We start from the raw sequence: 9,021 nt of genomic DNA on the forward strand, positions 1-9,021 counted from the left end.
CAGGAAAACCCAGTCATATTTGAATAGACTGTATTTACTCAGTCACTCAGCAAATACTTGCTGCTGCTGCTAAGCCGCTTCAGTCGTGTCCGACTCTGTGTGACCCCACAGACTGCCCACCAGGCTCCCCTGTCCCTGGGATTCTCCAGGCAAGAACACTGGAGTGGGTTGCCATTTACTGTGTACCAAATATGTACCAGGGGGCCTCGAACTCACGCCCAATTTCCTCCGCAGTACGTGACTCTGGACAAGCTGGAGGCCACCCCTTCAGAGGCCGCCCTGGTAGACTGGGCCCTGAAGCTGCTCTCCGAGCACCGTTTCTGGGCCGGCATCGTCTTCCTGGGGCCTGAGGACTCCCCGGACTCCGCGAAGTCCCCAGGCCCTGGCCACGTTGCGCATCAAGATCCGCATGGATATCGATGATGTCACAAGAACCAATATGATCAAGGACAGGTGGGGGGCCTTGTGGGGCGGAACCAGAGGGGGGGGGGTGCTAGGGAGCATCCTACCTATCAGAGATCTTGGTAGGTGGGGCCCAAATCCTTAGACCAATAGGAATCCATGATGGGTGGGGTTTATGGTGTGATGGGCACAGCCAAGGGCTTGGTTGCTGCTGCTGCTGCTGCTGCTGCTAAGTCGCTTCAGTCGTGTCCGACTCTGTGCAACCCCATAGACGGCAGCCCACCAGGCTCCCCTGTCCCTGGGATTCTCCAGGCAAGACCAGTGGGGTGGGTTGCCGTTTCCTTCTCCAATGCGTGAAAGTGAAAAGTGAAAGTGAAGTCGCTCAGTCGTGTCCGACTCCTAGCGACCCCATGGACTACAGCCCACCAGGCCCTTCCATCCATGGGATTTCCCAGGCAAGAGTACTGGAGTGGGTTACCATAGATTAGGTTAGCACTTCTAATTCCCAAGGAGTTATGAAATGGTCAAAGAGACAGAAAAGTTTGACTGAGAAAGGAGAGTTCGGTCCACATGCTTTGCCCATTTCTGGTCGGTTCCCGAAGGAGACATTGGGTGCCTCTTGGCAATGGTAGGTCAGTATAAACCCCTGACAGGTTTCTGCCATAAGCCGTATGAGATCGCCATGGAACCGCAGAGCAGGGCTCCTTACTTGCTTCACGCAGGGCATGTCATTCATTCACACAAGCACACCTTACAGTTAGTAAAACACAGCAGAAAACGTGTTAGCTAAGAGAACAAAGAACTAGAGCTCCAAGCATCCTTACCTTGTCCTGAAGGATCCCAGACGAGCCCCCAAGATGAAAGCTTGTTGTTGAATCACGCGAAGACACTGGGATTCTTGGCCCCTGGAGGAGAAGAATTCAATCTGGGGCCAGAGACTAAGCTTGATCGCTCAGAGCTTTTGTGTAATAAAGGGCTTGGTGGGTGAGGTCAATGCCTTGGCTTCTGGGATAAGATTAAAGCAGACTTCCCTTGTGGCTCAGAGGGTAAAGCCTCTGTCTACAATGTGGTAGATGCGGGTTCGATCCCTGGGTTGGGAAGATCACTTGGAGAAGGAAATGGCAATCCATTCCAAGTACTATTGCCTGGAAAATCTCATGGACAGAGGACTCTGGTAGACTACATATAGTCTATGGGGTCGCAAAAAGTTGGACACAACTGAGCGACTTCACAGTCATTCATTCAAGGTGAAAGTGACAGTGGAGAGTGAAACAGTTGGCTTAAAGCTCAACATTCAGAAAACGAAGATCATGGTATCCAGTCCCATCACCTCATGGGAAATATATGGGAAAACAGTGGAAACAGTGTCAGACTTTATTTTTTGGGGCTCCAAAATCACTGCAGATGGTGACTGCAGCCATGAAATTAAAAGACACTTACTTCTTGGAAGGAAAGTTATGTCCAACCTAGATAGCATATTCAAAAGCAGAGACATTACTTTGCCAACAAAGGTCCGTCTAGTCAAGGCTATGGTTTTTCCTGTGGTCATGTATGGATGTGAGAGTTGGACTGTGAAGAAGGCTGAGCGCCAAAGAATTGATGCTTTTGAACTGTGGTGTTGGAGAAGACTCTCGAGAGTCCCTTGGACTGCAAGGAGATCCAACCAGTCCATTCTGAAGATCAGCCCTGGGATTTCTTTGGAAGGAATGATGCTAAAGCTGAAACTCCAGTACTGTGGCCACCTCATGTGAAGAGTTGACTCATTGGAAAAGACTCTGATGCTGGGAGGGATTGGGGGCAGGAGGAGAAGGGGACGACAGAGGATGAGATGGCTGGATGGCATCTCTGACTCGATGGACGTGAGTCTGAGTGAACTCTGGGAGTTGGTGATGGACAGGGAGGCCTGGCGTGCTGCGGTTCGTGGGGTCGCAAAGAGTCGGACACGACTGAGCGATTGAACTGAACTGAACTGATGTTACATGGGGCGATATTTTAAAGTTCTCAGTTTACAATAATATGGAAGCTTTTTTTTTTTTAGAAAGTTCTGTTAAAATAAACTTTATTGCTCTTTATTTTCTATGAGGTAATATGACTATTAATGTGAGGTACTACATAAACGTCTTATATATTTATAAACTTGTTTTACCTTAGAGTGACTTACTATAATTGGAAAGTACAGAATAGTTGTTAAATGACATAGATGAAAATAAATTCTGTGACAATGTTCTTCTGAAAAGTGAGGAATTTTAAAGATCATAGCAAAATTGTTTTAACTACTAAAGGAATTCCCTGAATATGCATAACTTATAAATATGACAGTTATTTTTATCTATATTTTGTCTATATTTTAGTTACCCTTCTACATGTATAGTTGCAGTAACCTGCTGATTAGTCAAAATTCAATATTTTAAAAGAATCCAACAGCACATGGAAACTAGGATGATTTTTAATAATAAGAAAAATATGTTGCATCTCAAATCTAAATTGGTTCACTGGGAGATGATCTAAAGCTGTTTGAACATCTGTTTAAAATGGCCCTCAAGAACATGGTTATTTTGGATTAAATGAAGATACTTCACTTTGGAAAATTATAGCTTCTAAAGGACATGCATACCATCATCCCCATTTTCGATCCATGCTTGTCTTCTGGATCCCAATCCAGATGCAAATGATTTAATGGCATTTAATGAAATCTTTGGAGACCTATAGTGGAATAGTGCCCACTGGTCAGTATTCAGGCTTGCCAGGGATTTCATTTGCATTTGCTCCTAAATAAAGAGAATGTAATAATTAGTGTGTCATAATTGCTGTTGCTCAACACACTGTGCTTTTTTCTTTCTTTTTTCCTGCCTTACAAACTAGGTTTCTTTTCTTTTCTTATTTCTTCTTATTTAGGTGAAAGAAAATGGCTCTAAATAGCAGGAACGTCATCCTTTAGCTCTGTTTTCTCTATTACAGGAAATATAACTGCACATGCAAAATTGCTCTGCCCAGGGAATTGTTATTTGAATCTCTTTAAATCCATTGTGAGAACACAATCAAGTGGACACATAAATGTGATTGAAAAAATTCCAAATTGTTAGCTTTGAAGGTACATTTGCAAGATAAATATTACTGTCTACATTTCCATTTATTCTGTGGGTTTTTTTTCTCTTTCAAGACAGTGTTAACTAATAGAATATCTTTTATGCCTTCATTTAAATGAAAGCTCAAAAATGCCTGGAATATATTTGATGTTTTCATGTCACAACATGTTTATCCACTTAAATTTTCTAAGAAAATCTTTTAGTTTTTATCTCAGAGAAATGCAGAACAACATTAGCACAACCTACTTTTTGAGAATAAGCACATTATAGTTATGAAATTCTTTGGCTATATGGAATTTATTATGATTTGGGAAAACCTGCAACATTTTTTTCCTAATGCATTTTTCTTTTTTACATTACATATAGTAATTTTATTTTTCACGAGACAAGCCTTGTCAGAAAAGTTCGATTGAAAATATAAAATCACATTCAGTTCTCCCCAAAGACAGCCAGGGAATGGCAGTCTTCTGGAGAGCATTCTATAAATGAAAGAGGGGAAGATTATATATTTTTTATTGTGTAATAGTCACACAAATCAGAAAAAGTAGTTAATTTGAAACACATTTTCAGTTCCTCAGGAATTTTTTTTTAATGGCTCATTTTTTTCCCCCAGTTCCACCACATTTGGGATAATTCAAAATCTCTACAATCATTGGTTCCCAAGTGGTATGATTTTTGCACCCCTCACCTCTCCACTCCTGGGATATTTATAAATGTCTGAATATGTTTCTGATTGTCACATCTGGGAGTGCTACTGGCATGTAATGGACAGAGGACATATATGCTGAACTTATAATGCACAGGAAAGCCCCCACAACAAAAAATTATCTGATATACATTGACAATAGTGTCAAGATCAAGAAACCCTGTCTAAAGTAAAAACAGTCTTGTTGCCAGTCACTAAGGCTTATGAAAGTGTCTTATGGAATCTGTCCTTCTGCATGGAAGGAAGTAAAACACAACCTTGTCTCTAGAATCTCATACTGTGAATGTTTTATAAACCAACACTCAAAATATTTCAATATTAAAGAAGATAAAGTTGATAACACCTTCATTTATTAATCCCATCGAACAGATATTTATTGTAGAACCCTAAATAACAATTCTTATGCTAGATACAAGCAACACAGTCTATACAAAAGGACATTACCATTGGATATAAATGTTTCCCTGGTGGCTCAGAGAGTAAAGAATCTGCCTGCAATACAGAAGACCTGGGTTGGCTCCCTGGGGTTGGGAAGATCCCCTGGGAAAGGAAATGGCAACCCACTCCAGTATTCTTGTCTGGAGAATCCCATGGACAGAGGAATCTGGAGGACTACAGTCCATAGGGTTGCAAAGAGTTGGACACGACTGATAGACTAACACTAATAAATGTTTTATGAAAGCAGGGAATAATGGTGGTGTTGTTTAATGTTATATTTTTCAATTGCTAGCATAGAGCCTGAACACAGAAAGCTTAATCAATATTTGTTGCATTAACAAAAAAAATTAATGAGTATATTAAACATGTAACATGACAAGCATGTACCAAGCACAGTGGCACATTAGAGAAAGAAATAACTTGCATGGTCAGACATGTCAGAAGGGTCTTCCTGGATGCTGGAGTTTTGACCTAAGCCTCTTGAACTGATAAGTTTATTGAGCAGTAATGGGAAAATGAGTAGGGTTGAATGATCCTAGAAAAGACAATAGATGAGGTTTCTGTACAAGGTAGGCCTTGGAGGATAAAGCATTTTTGTTGAATATCAGGTGAACTAATATGGTTGGAGGTCTGTAGCTCAAAAGAAAGTCTCAGTTCAGTTCAGTCATTCAGGTGTGTCTGACTCCTTGCTACCCCATGAACCACAGCACCCCAGGCCTCCCTGTCCATCACCAACTCCCTGAGTTCATCCAAACCCATATCCATTGAGTTGGTGGGACCATCCATCCATCTCATCTTCTGTCATCCCTGTTTCCTCCTGCCCTCAATCTTTCTGAGCATCAGGGTCTTTTCAAATAAATCAGCTCTTAACATCAGGTGGCCAAAGCATTGGAGTTTCAGCTTCAGCATCCGTACTTCCAATGAACACCCAGGACTGATCTCCTTTAGGATGGACTGGTTGGATCTCCTTGCAGTCGAAGGGACTCTCAAGAGTCTTCTCCAACACCACAGTTCAAAAGCATCAATTCTTCAGGGCTCAACTTTCTGTATAGTCCAACTATCGCATCCATACATGACTACTGGAAAAACCATAGCCTTGACTAGACGGACCTTTGTTGACAAAGTGATGTCTCTGCTTTTTAATATGCTGTCTAGGTTGGTCATAACCTTCCTCCCAAGGAGTAAATGTGTTTTAATTTCATGGCTGCAATCACCATCTGCAGTGATTTTGGAGCCCAGAAAAATAAAGTCAGCCACTGTTTCCACTGTTTCCCCGTCTATTTCCCATGAAGTGATGGGACCAGATGCCATGATCTTCGTTTTCTGAATGTTGAGCTTTAAGCCAACTTTTTCACTCTCTACTTTCACTTTCATCAACAGGTCCTTTAGTTTTTCTTCCCTTTATGCCATAAGGGTGGAGTCATCTGCATATCTGAGGTTATTGATGTTTTTCCCAGCAATCTTGATTCCAGCTGGTGCTTCATACAGCCCAGCATTTCTCATGATGTACTCTGCATATAAGTTAAATAAGCAGGGTGACAGTATACAGCCTTTTCCTATTTGAAACCAGTCTGTTGTTCCATGTCCAGTTCATGTTGCTTCCTGACCTGCATACAGATTTCTCAAGAGGCAGGTCAGGTGGTCTGGTATTCCCATCTCTTTCAGAATTTCCCACAGTTTATTGTGATCCACACAGTCAAAGGTGTTGGCATAGTCAATAAAGCAGAAGTAGATGTTTTTCTCGAACTCTCTTGCTTTTTCCATGATCCAGTGGATGTTGGCAATTTGATCTCTGGTTCCTCTGCCTTTTCTAAACCAGCTTGAACATCTGGAAGTTCACGGTTCACGTATTGCTGAAGCCTGTCTTGGAGAATTTTGAGCATTACTTTACTAGCGTGTGAGATGAGTGCAATTGTGCAGTAGTTTGAGTATTCTTTGGCATTGCCTTTCTTTGGGATTGGAATGAAAACTGACCTTTTCTAGTCCTGTAGCCACTGCTGAGTTTTCCAAATTTGCTGGCATATTGAGTGCAGCACTTTCACAGCATTATCTTTCAGGATTTGAAATAGCTCAACAGGAATGCCATCACCTTCACTAGTTTTGTTTATAGTGACCTAGGGCTAGCAATATCAACTGAGGAGGCAGCCACACAGTGGTGAAAGAAGCAGCTTTAGAGTGGATGAGCAAATGACTGAGAAGATAATGAAAAGAACAAATGGAGAAGGGGAGAGAGAAAGACAGAGAGAGAGGCAAACACTGAATATTTGTTAGGAATGAGGGCTACTAATAAGGTTTTTTGTATTATAGTGTGTATCATGAAAGCCAAGAGAAAAATAATTGTTTAAAAGCAATTACTGGTTTACAGGGACAAATGAAAAGAAGTCAGTAAAGCCAAGGTTTCAGAGAAGTCACTGAGTTTTTCATCAGGAAGTCCAATATTTCATACACATATACCAGGTGACAGAGGGTCAGAGTTCAAGGGAAAGTTACCTGAAAGAGCTGTGAAATTTCACTCCCCTTTCAAGTACATTTCCTTGGTTCACAGCCTCATTCTACTTTACTTGGGCTGCAGTCATAGCCTCCTAAATAGCTCTTCCCTGGCACAGTGCCTTTTATGAACAGCTTCAATATGAATCTTTTCAAATCTCAAATTTGAACATATCACTCCCTTGCTCAAGCTGTCATGGACTAGTCATTATTTATAATCCCAATTTTTTTCCCCTGGGATTCAAAGCCCTTCATTTTCTGTTTCCAGTCTATTTTTTGTACCTTTTCCGTTTTATATTTCATCACAGGTTCAAAAATTACACAACAGGCAGTTTTCTGGGTTTACTGCATTGTTCCCTGCCTGAATGTCTTTTCCTGTGTTTTTATTTTACCCATTTAGGAATATCACTTTTTTAGTTCTTCGCTGTCAACATTCTAGGCATCTTTCATGTTATAATTTAATACTATCTACTCAATTACACTTGCCCTGATGCTCCCCACCTGTAGGTAATTTCTGTTTTCCATTTTTCTGAAATATCTTCAGACCTCCCTCCTAGTATTTGTATACTTTTTCCTTTATCATATTTACTTATCTCAGTTGATATATATATATATATGGCTTTCTCAGCATCCATTCCATATGTTTCTGTTAATGGCAGCCTAATAGAAATTATGTGACTCCCTAGGCTATGTATTTTTCATAAGATTAACCCTATTCCCATGGCGACAGTGAATTGATTTCTGATCCAAGTGAGCAGGCTGGATCAATCAAGCATCAATACCTGGATTTTTCTGACACTATAAAGAATGATATGTTCACCTTGTACTGGCCTAAGGGACAGAATTAATGTGTCATGAAGAGGACTGGCCTGGGAATCCAGTCAATATACATTAAAATGGAATTGAGAGGAAGTCTTTAAGAGATAAAGAGAAAAAGGCCACATTGTAATGATTTTTTTTTTTTTTTTAACTCTGGATTTAGGAATTCTGTATTGTGTAACTACAGGGGACACTGTTCATTTCTGTTCTGTATGAATGATGGCTCCAGGAACTTTGTGATGTGGTAGCATGGCATTGTATTATTTGAACCAAGAAATTTCCCATTCTCAGATTAATTAAATTTAATGGAGTTTCTTACACTGTCACTTACAAATGAAACAAGTGATATGTTTACTGACAATTCTAAAAATATTTCTTCTGCTGGAGAATACACTCTTGAGAACTGTATTTACTTTCTTATTTTGCATTCAAGTAGTTCCTAATAGTGTTTTTCCTCTAGTAAACAAATTTATGTTGTAATGTATTCCATTCCATTGGTTCAAGCTGGTTTTAGAAAAGGCAGAGGAACCAGAGATCAAATTGCCAACATCTGCTGGATCATGGAAAAAGCAAGAGAGTTCCAGAAAAACATCTATTTCTGCTTTATTGACTATGCCAAAGCCTTTGACTGTGTGGATCACAATAAACTGTGGAAAATTCTGAGAGACATGGGAATACCAGACCACCTGACCTGCCTCTTGAGAAACCTGTATGCAGGTCAGGAAAAAACAGTTAGAACTGGACATGGAACAACAGACTGGTTCCAAATAGGAAAAAGAGAACATCAAGGCTGCATATTGTCACCCTGCTTATTTAACTTATATGCAGAGTACCTCATGAGAAACGCTGGACTGGAAGAAGCACAAGCTGGAATCAAGATTGCTGGGAGAATTATCAATAACCTCACATATGCAGATGACATCACTCTTATGGCAGAAAGTGAAGAGAAACTAAAAAGCTTCTTGATGAAAGTGAAAGTGGAGAGTGAAAATGTTGGCTTAAAGCTCAACATTCAGAAAATGAAGATCATGGCATCTGGTCCCATCACTTCATGGGAAATAGATGGGGAAACAGTAGAAACAG

At 40.6% G+C, this 9,021-nt stretch overlaps 1 long non-coding RNA gene across 2 annotated transcripts in view; it reads right to left on the minus strand.

The window, feature by feature from the left end:
* The window catches only part of LOC129655759 (uncharacterized), a 113,836-nt gene extending 112,489 nt beyond the window's left edge, over positions 1–1,347 (minus strand). The window contains exon 1 of one of the 2 annotated variants that reach the window (XR_008716115.1): positions 1,227–1,347. This is a non-coding gene — a long non-coding RNA (uncharacterized LOC129655759). The remainder of the gene's footprint in view (positions 1–1,226) is intronic. The other variant, XR_008716116.1, reaches the window with a different exon arrangement.
* Positions 1,348–9,021: the final 7,674 nt, after the last annotated feature.

Source organism: Bubalus kerabau, chromosome 1 (genome assembly GCF_029407905.1).
Source record: "Bubalus kerabau isolate K-KA32 ecotype Philippines breed swamp buffalo chromosome 1, PCC_UOA_SB_1v2, whole genome shotgun sequence".
In the NCBI taxonomy this organism is placed as follows: domain Eukaryota; kingdom Metazoa; phylum Chordata; class Mammalia; order Artiodactyla; family Bovidae; genus Bubalus; species Bubalus kerabau.